Source organism: Gekko japonicus, unplaced genomic scaffold, assembly GCF_001447785.1.
Source record: "Gekko japonicus isolate JY-2015 unplaced genomic scaffold, Gekko_japonicus_V1.1 scaffold644, whole genome shotgun sequence".
Classification (NCBI taxonomy): domain Eukaryota; kingdom Metazoa; phylum Chordata; class Lepidosauria; order Squamata; family Gekkonidae; genus Gekko; species Gekko japonicus.
This window is the reverse complement of record NW_015160853.1, coordinates 292,823-304,050: the sequence shown is the minus strand read 5'-3', so window position 1 is coordinate 304,050 and position 11,228 is coordinate 292,823. Positions and strand designations below refer to the sequence as shown.

Genomic DNA, 11,228 nt, shown 5'->3' with positions numbered 1-11,228 from the left:
CGTGAGTCACTTCACTTATTGCCTTTGCTTTCGTTTGCATCACTTCCTCTTCCCTTGGACAGAGAAGGAGTCTTTTCAGATCGTTTGTGGCTTGGAGAAAGGACAGGAGTACACAGATCAGAACGCCCAGCGGCGATTAACTGTGGGAGAATGGACAGCCCTGTGGGAATCTATACCTAGCGGGCTGGTAGGACAGGAAGTATGGACTGCCGCAGGAAACAGGAAGAGAAGGTGAGTGAACAGGGGAAGTTGCCACTGGGCCGTCTGCTCTGCCTGGCAGCCGTTCCCCAGTGCCTTAGGCAGAAGAGATTCTATTTGTTTCCCCCCCCCCCCCCCCCCCCCCCCCATCTACTTGCAATTCTTTTGGTTGGAGATATTTATTTATTTAGGAAAAAAATTACATACCATCTCTCCAGTCGTGTTTGGAAACCGCATAGAACAGCCTAATGCAACGTGTGCAGAACAGTCCTCGGGCTAGAAGCAGACTGTAAAAACTGCTTTCAAAAGGTGGAACCCCTTAGTTAAAAGCTTAGGCAAGAGGAAAGGTTTGGCCCGGCACCTGAAAGGCTTTAAAGTAGGCGCCAGGCCGGCCTGAAGGAGGAAGGCATTCCAAAGGACGGGCAGCGCTACTGAAACAGCCCCACCTTTGGCCAATGCCCATCTCCCCTGTGCAGGCGGGAGTCTGGAAAAGAGGGCTAGGGGAGGAGGGAGGAATATGGACTCTGCCACTGAGCTACAGCCCCCCACTGGGCTACAGGGCAACGCAGTGGTTTGTTTTCTAGTGATTTTTGGGATCCGTGGTGCTGTTTAAAACAGCGGGGATCTTGTAGCACCTTAAGGACTAACACACAAAGGGGAGAGGCTGTGGTTCGGCAGTAAGACCACCTGCTTGACATGCAGGTTTCTGAGGTTCAATCCCTGGCATCTCCAATGAAAGGATCCTGGGGGCAGTGTTTCCTCTAAGCTGAGTTAGTGTGAGCTAGCTCACAGTTCTTTGACCTCCGGCTCACACGTTTTTGTTTTAGCGCAGGAAGGGATGGCTCCACCCCCGGGGCAGCTCCTTCGGAGGATTCTGAATCTGAGAAAGGAGAAGCAGCTCCTAAACACCTCATGGTTAAACTGAACTACGATAAAAATAAACACAGGAGATAATGATGTGATGTATACCTTAATCTTGGGAGCCTTATTCTCTTTTGATATATAAGAAACTAGGATGCACCTACGCTGGCTAATTATGCTTGTATCAGTTTGGTTTTGAAAAAATAGTAGACCGTATCACTCCTTTTTCTTTTCTTTTTTTTACACACGAGGGAAGACTATTATGGGATTGATGTAACTAATGTAACGTGATCCTTGCTTTAGCTTTGTATTTTAGTTTAGTTTAGTTCCCCTTCCTTTGTAGTTGTGTAGAGAAAAGCAATAAAAAAGTATATATATAAAAAAGGAAGGATGGCTCCAGAGTAGACTAATCTACGCAGCACCCAAATTGCTCGCTCACAACTTTCATGCCAGGAGCTCAGAGAGTAGAATTTTGGCTCACAAGGCCCCACAGCTGAGAGGGGGCATTGCTTGGGGGTGAAAGACCCCGGAGAGCCACCAGCAGCCGGGGTGGACAACACTGACCTTGATTCAGGGCTCTTTTTGTAGCAGGTAAAGGTAAAGGTTCCCTTGCTCGAAAGCCAGTCGAATCCGACTCTAGGGTTGCGGTGCTCATCCCCGTTTCAAAGCCGAAGAGCCAGCGCTGTCCGAAGACGTTTCCGTGGTCATGTGGCCGGCATGACTAAACACCAAGGCGCACGGAGCGCTGTTACCTTCCCACCGAAGTGGTCCCTATTTATCTACTTGCAATTTCTTGCTTTCGAACTGCTAGGTTGGTAGCAGGTACTCCTTTGCATATTAAGCGACACACCCCTAATATAGCCAATCCTCCAAGAGCTTACAGTAGCTCCTGTAAAAAGAGCTCTGTAAGCTCTTGGAGGATTGGCTACATTAGGGGTGTGTGGCCTAATATGCAAAGGAGTTCCTGCTACAAAAAGAGCCCTGCGGCTTGAATGGATTCAGTATACGGCAGCTTCATGTTCAGTGCAGTTCTTATTAGGGCCCACGGATCATTCACTAGCAGGAAAACATGTTCTCACACGTCTCGGTGCAGTCGTCTCTGTGGCTCCTCCTTTGCCAGGAGCGTGCAGTGATCTAGAAAGTCAGGTCAGTGAGTGCGGTTTTTATATAAAATCCCTGACAATGTCGATAATGTGAATGTGTAAAATAAGGCTGGAGAAATGTGACGTTCGAGAAACCGTAGTTGCCGGCCGAGGCTAGATCTCTGCAGCTGTTCTACTTGGGGGTGGGGAGGAACATGGCAAGCCAAGCCCCATCCCCTCTGTGAGAGGCCGATCTGTGAGAAGAGAAAATGGTCTGAAGCTGAACTTGAACTTCTAACATCTAACTGATGCCAGAAATTCTATTGCAGTGTTCACAACGGTCGTAATAGCAGTGTGCCCGCATTCACAAATATTAGTTGCTGTAGATTTTCCAGGCTGTATGGCCATGGTCTTGGCATTGTAATACCTGGCGTTTCGCCAGCGGCTGCGACTCGCATCCTCAGAGGTACAACACAGAAAGATGGAGTACTCTCTATGCCAGTGTACTCCATCTGTTTGGCGCACTGGTAGGGCTCATGGGTCCCTGGCAGAGCATCTGCTTGGCATGCAGAAGGTCCCAGGTTCAATCTCCAGCACGTCCAGTTCAAAGGACCAGGCAGTAGATGATATGAAAGCAGGGCTATTTTTGGGCAGGAACGCACAGGAACGGAGTTCTGGCTGGCTTCCAAGTTGGCCACACCCAGCAGGAACCCATTAGCATAATAGGCCACACCCAACAGCAGGAACTCATTAGGATTGGCTACATTAGGGGTGTGTGGCCTAACACGCAAAGAAGTTCCTTCTACAAAAAAGCCCTGGGTTTTGACAACAAACAAGGTAAATAGAATAAGAAGCAAAAGGTGGGTATGGCTGGATGACCACACTTCTGGTAACATGGGAATGCGGCCTAATAGGCCAATAAACTGCTGTCAGGGGTGTGGCCTAATATGCTAATAAGTTTCTGCTGTTTGGTGTGGCCTATTATGCTAATGAGTTCCTGCTGGGCTTTTTCCACAAAAAAGCCCTGTGTGAAAGCAATGCTCCCTCTAAGCTGTGGAGTCTTGCGAGCAAAAATTCTACTTTGAAGCTACTGGCATTAAAGTTGTGAGCGAGCGATTTGGCTACTGCATAAATCAGTTTGCTCTGGAGCCATCGTTCCTGAACTAAGACAAAAAGGTGTGAGCCGGAGGCTAAAAAAACTGTGAGCTAGCTCACACTAACTCAGCTTAGAGGGAACACTGTGTGAAAGGTCTCTGGCAAGACCCTGGAGAGTCACTGCCAAGTCTGAGTAGGCAATACTTGATAGACAAAGAGTGTGATTCAGTATGAGGCTGCTTCATGCGTGGTGACATCATGCCCAGGGAGCGTTCGGTGCCTGAGCAATTTGTCTGGAGGGAGAAGGTGGCCCACCTTCTTTAGATTGTTTGAGAACTGTGTTTGAAGCTTTTGTTCTCTGGGATTGGCTTAGAGTGGAGGCTGTTTTGATGGCACATGGGCCCCAGTTATTTTATGTCCACAATTCTGTCAACTCCCGGAGAATTCCCCCGGTGAACTTTCACCCACGCAAGAGCAAAACCCGCCTGGGGGCTTTTTATTATACGAAACAGATACTGAATATTGGGAAGTACCGTTGTTTTCCAAAGAGGGTCATGCCAGCGAGTGAACTGAAAGTAACCTCTTCCCTCTTTGACCAGCCCAGGTGCTTGTTTCCCTCCCTCCCTCCTTTCTTACTTGCATTTTCATCAGACACTTTCCCAGCGTCCTTTTTAATAGTCGGCCTCAGCATATTTTCCATGCCTTTGCCTGACCGAACTGCATTGCACAGTGGCATTCATTAGGGCACGGAGTAGAGCCGCAGGAGGTGATTTCCATAGGTCTGCAGGTTTAAGTAAACCAGCTGGACAAACATTTGTTAAGTGAAAATACAGGAAGGGTGGGGGGTCAGGGTCAGTGTTCCCTCTAAGCTGAGTTAGTGTGAGCTAGCTCACAGTTTTTTAGCCTCCGGCTCACACATTTTTGTCTTAGCTCAGGATGGAACGATGGCTCCATTGCAAACTGATTTATGCAGTAGCCAAATCACTTGCTCACAACTTGAATGCCAGTCGCTCACAAAGTAGAATTTTTGCTCACAGGACTTCATAGCTTACAGCAGGGTGGCCAAACTGTGGCTCGGGAGCCACATGAGGCTCTTTCACACATATTGTGTGGCTCCCGGCAGGGCAGCTGGGGAAGCGAAGGGGAGGCATCCTTTTCCTCCCTCCCTCCCATCTATTTGCTTTCTTTGTTTCTCTCTCTCTCTCTTTCCACCTCTTCCATTCTTTCTTTCCACCTTTCTCTTTTTCTCTCCCTCTTAGACAAATAGATATCATTAGCAAACAGATAAATATCATTGAGCAAATAAATATCATTATCAATATCTGTTTTGACCCCTTTGGTTTTTATTTTTGGCAGTCACATTTAATGTTAATAGAAAGCAAATCTGCATATATATTTTTTAATAAAAACACGTGTGTAATATTTGTTCATGTCTTGTGGCTCTCAAACGTCTGACGTTTATTCTACGTGGCTCTTAACATTGAGCAAGTTTGGCCACGCTTGGCTTAGAGGGAGCATTGGTCAGGGTAGCTTTGTCTGGACCTGCTCTCCAGTCTCCTTGCATTTGAAGACAAAGGAGCCTAAGCCGGGCCCATATTACTTGATAATGGAGTGTGTGAGTGTACGTTGGGACATATATGCACGTAAGCGGCTGTGCAAACAGAAGACCAATGAACATTCTTGTTTGTCAAGACCCGCTGGAGATGCTCTTCAAAACCCCAGCCCTCATTACTCTGACCTGAATGGCCCAGGCTAGTCTGATCTCGTCAGGTCTTGGAAGCTAAGCAGGTTTGGCCCTGGTTATTCTTTGGACGGGAGACCACCGAGGAAGTCCAGGGTTGCTATGCAGAGGCAGGCAATGCCAGAACCACCGCTGTATGTCTTTTGCCCTGACCTGGATAGCCTAGGCTAGTGTGATCTCATCAGATCTCAGAAGCTAAGCAGGGTTGGCCCTGGTTATTCTTTGGACAGGAGACCACCAAGGAAGTCCAGGGTTGCTACGCAGAGGCAGGCAATGGCAAAACCACCTCTGTATGTTTTTTGCCCTCACCTGGATGGCCCAGGCCATCCCGAACTCATCAGACCTCGGAAGCTAAGCAGGGTCGGCCCTGTTTAGTACTGGGATGGGAGACCAACAAGGAAGTCCAGGGTTGCTGTGCAGAGGCAGGCAATGGCAGAACCACCTCTGTGTGTCTTTTGGCCTGACCTGGATGGCCCAGGCTAGCCTGATCTCATCAGACCTTGGAAACTAAGCAGAGTCGGCCCTGGTTAGTATTTGGATGGGAGGCCACCAAGGCAGTCCAGGGTTGCTACGCAGAGGCAGGCAATGGCAAAAACACCTCTGAGCATCTCTTGCCTTGAAGACCCTACAGAGTCATCATCTGTGACTTGATGGCTCTTTCCACCACCATTGAAGTCTGCCCTGCCCTGGATGGCCCAGGCAAGTGCAGTCTTGTCCGATCTTGGAAGCTAAACAGGGTCGACCCTGTTTAGTATTTGGATAGGAGACCGCTAAGGAAGTTCATGGTTGCTACACAGAGGCAGGCAATGGCAGAGCCACCTCTATTTGTCTCCACACAGACCTGGATGGTGCAGGCTAGCCCGCTCTTGCCAGATCTTGGGAGCTAAGCATCGTCGACCCTGTTTAGTATTTGGATAGGAGACTGCTAAGGACGTTCAACGGAGCTGCAGTGGCTCAAGTGGTTAAAACGCTGAACTGCAGGCTGTGAAAGGTCAGTAGTTCAGCAGTTCGAGACCCGAGTTGCCACATGACGGAGTGAGCTCCCGTCTCTAGTTCCAGCTCCTGCCAACCTAGCAGTTCGAAAGCAAGAAATTGCAAGTAGATAAATAGGTACCACTTCGGTGGGAAGGGAACAGCGTTCCGTGCGCCTTGGTGTTTAGTCATGCCGGCCACATGACCACGGAAACGTCTTCGGACAGCGCTGGCTCTTCGGCTTGGAAATGGAAATGAGCACCACAACCCTAGAGTCGGGTTCGACTGGCTTTCGAGCAAGGGAACCTTTACCTTTACCTTTAAGGAAGTTCAGGGTTGCTACACAGAGGCAGGCGATGGCAAGCCACTTCTGAACGCCTCTTGCCTCGAAAAGCCTACGGGGTCAGCATAAATCAGCTGCAACTTGTGGGTACTTTCTGCCCCCAACCCTTATGGCCTTGAGTTTCCTTTATTATAAAGAGTGTCTGCAAAATCATGGTTGTTTTGTTAAGTGAACATGGAATTTGCCGCGCTTGAATCTGCATTTGTGAGGGTTAAAGGCTTTGATTTCTTGGAACTTTTGAGCTGAGTTCTGGCTTGCGATGCCGGCTTCTGGGTACAGCATGTGCCTGCAAACAAGTGGCAGAGCTCCCTTGCCCCTGGTTTGGATCCAACAGGTGCACACTGACTGTTCATAAATCTCACAATTGCAGACTTTGTCAACGGCTTGACCAGCAAGCTGGCCAGGGGCCGAGGGATTGGGTTTCAGATTTCACAAGGAGGCACAAAGTTGTGGCAGTGTTGAAATGCTTTCCCAGGGACTCGGAGCCTGCGGGCTGGATTGTTTTTAACCAGAGTACTTATTACAGAGCAAGAAGAAGGGTGTGTGTGTGTGTCTCCTCAATAGCAAGAGCTGGAGAGAGATCCGTAGGGAGGATCTCGCGTTGCCTCCATGAATGGGCTCAAACCTTTCTTTTTTTAAAAGAAGCCCTGGCGTTTAAAAATTAATGCTACATTTGGAATCCAAGAACCGCAACATTTTAAATGTCCTAAATAGAAGAAGAAGAGAAGAGATTGGATTTATATTTATTTATTTATTTATTAGATTTGTATCCCGCCCTCCCCAGATGGGCTCAGGGCGGCTTCCAACAGCGGCAAATGCCATAACAAACAGTTAAAACAGTATAAAACAATCAATAAATAAAGTGCGGTGCTCTAGATATTAACTTATCTCTCCAAGATGGGATCCTTTTATCAACCTAGCCTGACAACATAAGTTCTTGGTCACCTAGGCGTCTTCCCAGGGCCGGTTCACTTATAGATCTAATCCACCGTCATAGATGGCAACTCGGTGGTGGCACAATGGTGGCGGCGGCTCCTATGCAAAGGCATGGCGGAAGAGCTCCGTCTTACAGGCCCTGCGTAACTGTGCCAAGTTCCCCCACCCTTCACTACCCGAAGGAGTCTCAGATGGGCTTACAATCTCCTTTCCCTTCCCCTCCCCACAACAGACATCCTGTGAGGCAGGCGGGGCTGAGAGAGCTCTTGACAGAAACTGCTTGTGAGAGAACAGCTATGAGAGAACTTGTGACTGACCCAAAGTCGCACCAGCAGCTGCATGTGGAGGAGCGGGGGATCAAACCCGGCTCTCCCAGATTAGAGTCCGCGCTCCTCACCACTACACCAAACTGGCTCCTCACTCATGCCGTGGAAGCTCACTGGGTGACCTTGAGCCAGCCACACGTTCTCAGCTTAACCTTCTTCACAGGGTGGTTGCGAGGATAAAATGGAGGAGAGAATGACAGAAGCCACTTTGGGTCTCTTCCGCTGGAGAGAAAGGCAGGGTGTAAATGAATTAAACAAATCAGTAACATATCATAGGCATTTAAGAGCAGAAATGCCATTCAGCCGGAGCAGGCCGACCTTAAATGCTGGAGACAGAGCTCTCACCTCCCACAATGTTGCCCGTGCCTTTTGGAACCCCCTTTTGGGCACCAGACTTGAAGTTGGGCTAGTTGAGTTTGGGGCTGTGATTGCAGGGGGACTGGAATCCACCTGTTGCCAGCTGAGCCTTCATCCCAGCAGTTTCAAATTAAAATGTCCTAAATAGACTTTATTTAATGATTGTTTTATACTGTTTAATGATTGTTTTTATGTTGTTTTAACTGTTGTTATGGCAATTGCCTCTGTTGTAGCCGCCCTGAGCCCGTTGGGGAGGGCAGGGTACAAATCTAATGAATGAATAAACAAATAAATAAAACCAGAGGATTTTCTGAGAGGGATGCCTGACCTTCTACAGACATGTGGAGGATCGGTGGCACAACGGTATCATGTCACTCGTGTTTCTCGACCTGCAACTACAAAGCGTGAGCTACATAAACTATGGCATGGTATTCTTCTCCACTTCAAACATTTTCTCGGCTCCTATCCCCTATGCGTTACACACCTTGTCACCACTTGCCAGTTTGGTGCAATGGTTAAGTGCGCGGACTCTAATCTGGGAGAACCAGGTTTGATTCCCCGCTCCTCCACTTGCAACTGCTGGATGACCTTGGGCCAGCCATAGTTCTGTCAGAGTTGTCCTGGAAAGGGCCTTCCTGGAAAGAGCTCTCTCAGCCCCACCTACCTCACAGGGTGTCTGTTGTGGGGAGGGGGAGGGAAAGGAGTTTGTAAGCCACTCTGAGACTCCAAGTAAAGGGCAGGGTATAAATCCAATCTCCTCCTTCTCCTTCTCCTCCACCTCCTCCTCCTCCTCCTCCTCCTACTACTACTACTACTACTACTGCTAGTGTGAATATAATAGACATACTGTCTTTTTCTGTATTTAATAATACCTCCTGGTATTTTATTATGTGTTTAGTATGAATGCCTGTTTGTAATTCTATTAATGAAGCAGGTTTATCTATCTGTATGATTGGGATGTGCTATATCTATCTCTTGCACCTAAGTATTTGTTGTGATTTCATTTGAACTTGAATTGATATCTGTCATGTTACATCATCTTGATAATCTTAAAAACTTTAATTAAAAAGTTAATGTTTTTTTAAAAAAACCTATAGCACGGTGAACATGGTGAGCTGAAATAAGGACACTTCAGTTTTATAATTTCTGTACTATCTTTTGATTTTAATGAAGTTGTGGCATAAAAAGGGGATTAATATGAGAAAGACAAAGAAACGGGCTGAATCTTTCAGAATCTTTCACATGCTGCATTGTGTAATAGAATATGCTGTTGTTTGTTTCAATGGGTTGTTGTAAGAAGTAGACAATATTGTCTTTTGTAGTACTTGTATTGATACAAATAACAAGGATTGTATGTGATATAAGTTCTATTGAGCACCATTAAAGGTAAAGGTAAAGGTTCCCTTGCTCGAAAGCCAGTCGAACCCGACTCTAGGGTTGTGGTGCTCATTTCCATTTCCAAGCCGAAGAGCCAGCGCTGTCCGAAGACGTTTCCGTGGTCATGTGGCCGGCATGACTAAACACCAAGGCGCACGGAAGGCTGTTACCTTCCCACCGAAGCGGTACCTGTTTATCTACTTGCGATTTCTTGCTTTCGAACTGCTAGGTTGGCAGGAGCTGGAACTAGAGACGGGAGCTCACTCCGTCATGCGGCACCCGGGTCTCGAACTCCTGAACTACCGACCTTCCACAGCCTGCAGTTCAGCGTCTTAACCACTTGAGCCACCGCAGCTCCTTACCATTTCATTATTTATAAGTAAATTTAAAGAAGAGTCTATGCATATTTGTTGCCATCTCATGGTATATATTTTGTTCATATTAGGCTATATGTCCATGAGCCTGCAATTTGGTATAGAAAGGGGATTAAACATGCCTAACTTTCCCCCTCTGTGTATATGCACACAGTTTCTGTGTGCCTCTGCTCCCCCATTAATTGATATGGAGGGTGAAATGCCGCATGTGTGACATGATGCATGCGCAGAGCTGTCACATCAGTTTAATCCCCCCGCAGGGCAACCATGAAAATGTCACCAAAACCTTAAAAGCAAAAACAATTTTAAACTGAAATTAATTGCAACCTATTATCACATTGAAAAAGCATCAATTAAAAATCCCGGATTAAAAAAGCAGACAAAAAAACCCAACCGTGTCCGCTTCTGTGTCGGCAAGGCCTTCGGGTAGCGGAATGTTTTTAGCTTCGAATGAAAACCAATTAGTTTTATTTATTTAATTAGGCTTTTAGGCCGCCCTTTCCTGGAAGCCGGGCTTAGGGTGGTTTACAACAAAGCTGAATGCAATAAATGAATTAAACCCAACAATAAAATACATATATCAACAAATAAAACAATCCGTTCCGAGATGGTGAAGATTTCCGCTTCCACAAGTCTCCTAGGGAGGCTGCGGAGGATGGAAGGCGTGAGAGTGGCAGACTACATGTCCCGTCGCTGTCCTCAACCAAATGCCTGCTGGAACATCTCTGCCTTACATGCCCTGCGGAAAGGTAACAAATCCTGCAAGGCACGGGTGTTCTCTGGCAGAGAGTTCCACCAGGCAGGGGACCACCACTTCCCAAGTGCAGCGCTCTTCTGGGGGCATACTGAGAGAGGCAGGTCCCGAAGGTATGTGGGTCCCTGACTGCTAAGGGCCTTAAAGGTGAAAACCAACACCTTGAACCTGATCTGGTGCTCCACCGGAAGCCAGTGCAGCTCTTGCAGCACAAGCAGAATATGTGCTGTCTGAGGGGTCCCTGTAAGGACCCACGTGGCCACATTAGGGATCAGTTGGAGCTTTTGGGTCAGCCTCAAGGGTAGACCCACGTAGAGTGAGTTACAGTAGTCTATCCTGGATGTGACCTTTGCATGGATTACTATGGCTAGGTCAGGGCAAGACGGGGAGCCAGTTGCCTAACCTGGTGTAGTCGGAGAAACGCCAGCCTGGTAACCTTTGCGACCTGGTCTGGCCAGGTAGACTTTACTTTGAAGCAGACTCCATCAGGTGGATGCCACAGCAGAGAAGGCCCTGCTGTAATGTATAGCACAGGCACAAAGGGGATATGGTGGAACTTTGCAGTACCAAAGGTTTGATGTTGTCGGCAGAGTAGAGAAAAAAGCTTTGCGGTGCTAACTGCTAAGATACAGATTGGTGCGGAACCAGGCGCGTCTGAAGGATTGGTGATTTCTGGTGTCCCTGGCTTCTGTGAGGTCTAGAACAGGGGTGTCAAACATAAGGCCCCGGGGGCTAGAGCCAGGACTCTTATCTGGCCCGTGAGCAACTGGTGCAAGGGAGGGAACAGGAGGCTGCTGGGGGTGGGTGGGTGG

The 11,228-nt window shown here is 47.9% G+C and overlaps 1 protein-coding gene across 2 annotated transcripts in view; it reads left to right on the top strand.

The window, feature by feature from the left end:
- The window catches only part of CCNI (cyclin I), a 98,131-nt gene that overhangs the window by 36,124 nt on the left and 50,779 nt on the right, over window positions 1-11,228 (top strand). The window contains exon 1 of one of the 2 annotated variants that reach the window (XM_015421209.1): window positions 152-231. The exons of the other annotated variant lie outside the window; for it this stretch is intronic. The gene's annotated coding sequence lies outside the window, so the exon portion shown is untranslated. Of the gene's footprint in view, window positions 1-151; window positions 232-11,228 lie in introns of those variants that run through there. 2 annotated transcript variants of the gene reach the window in all.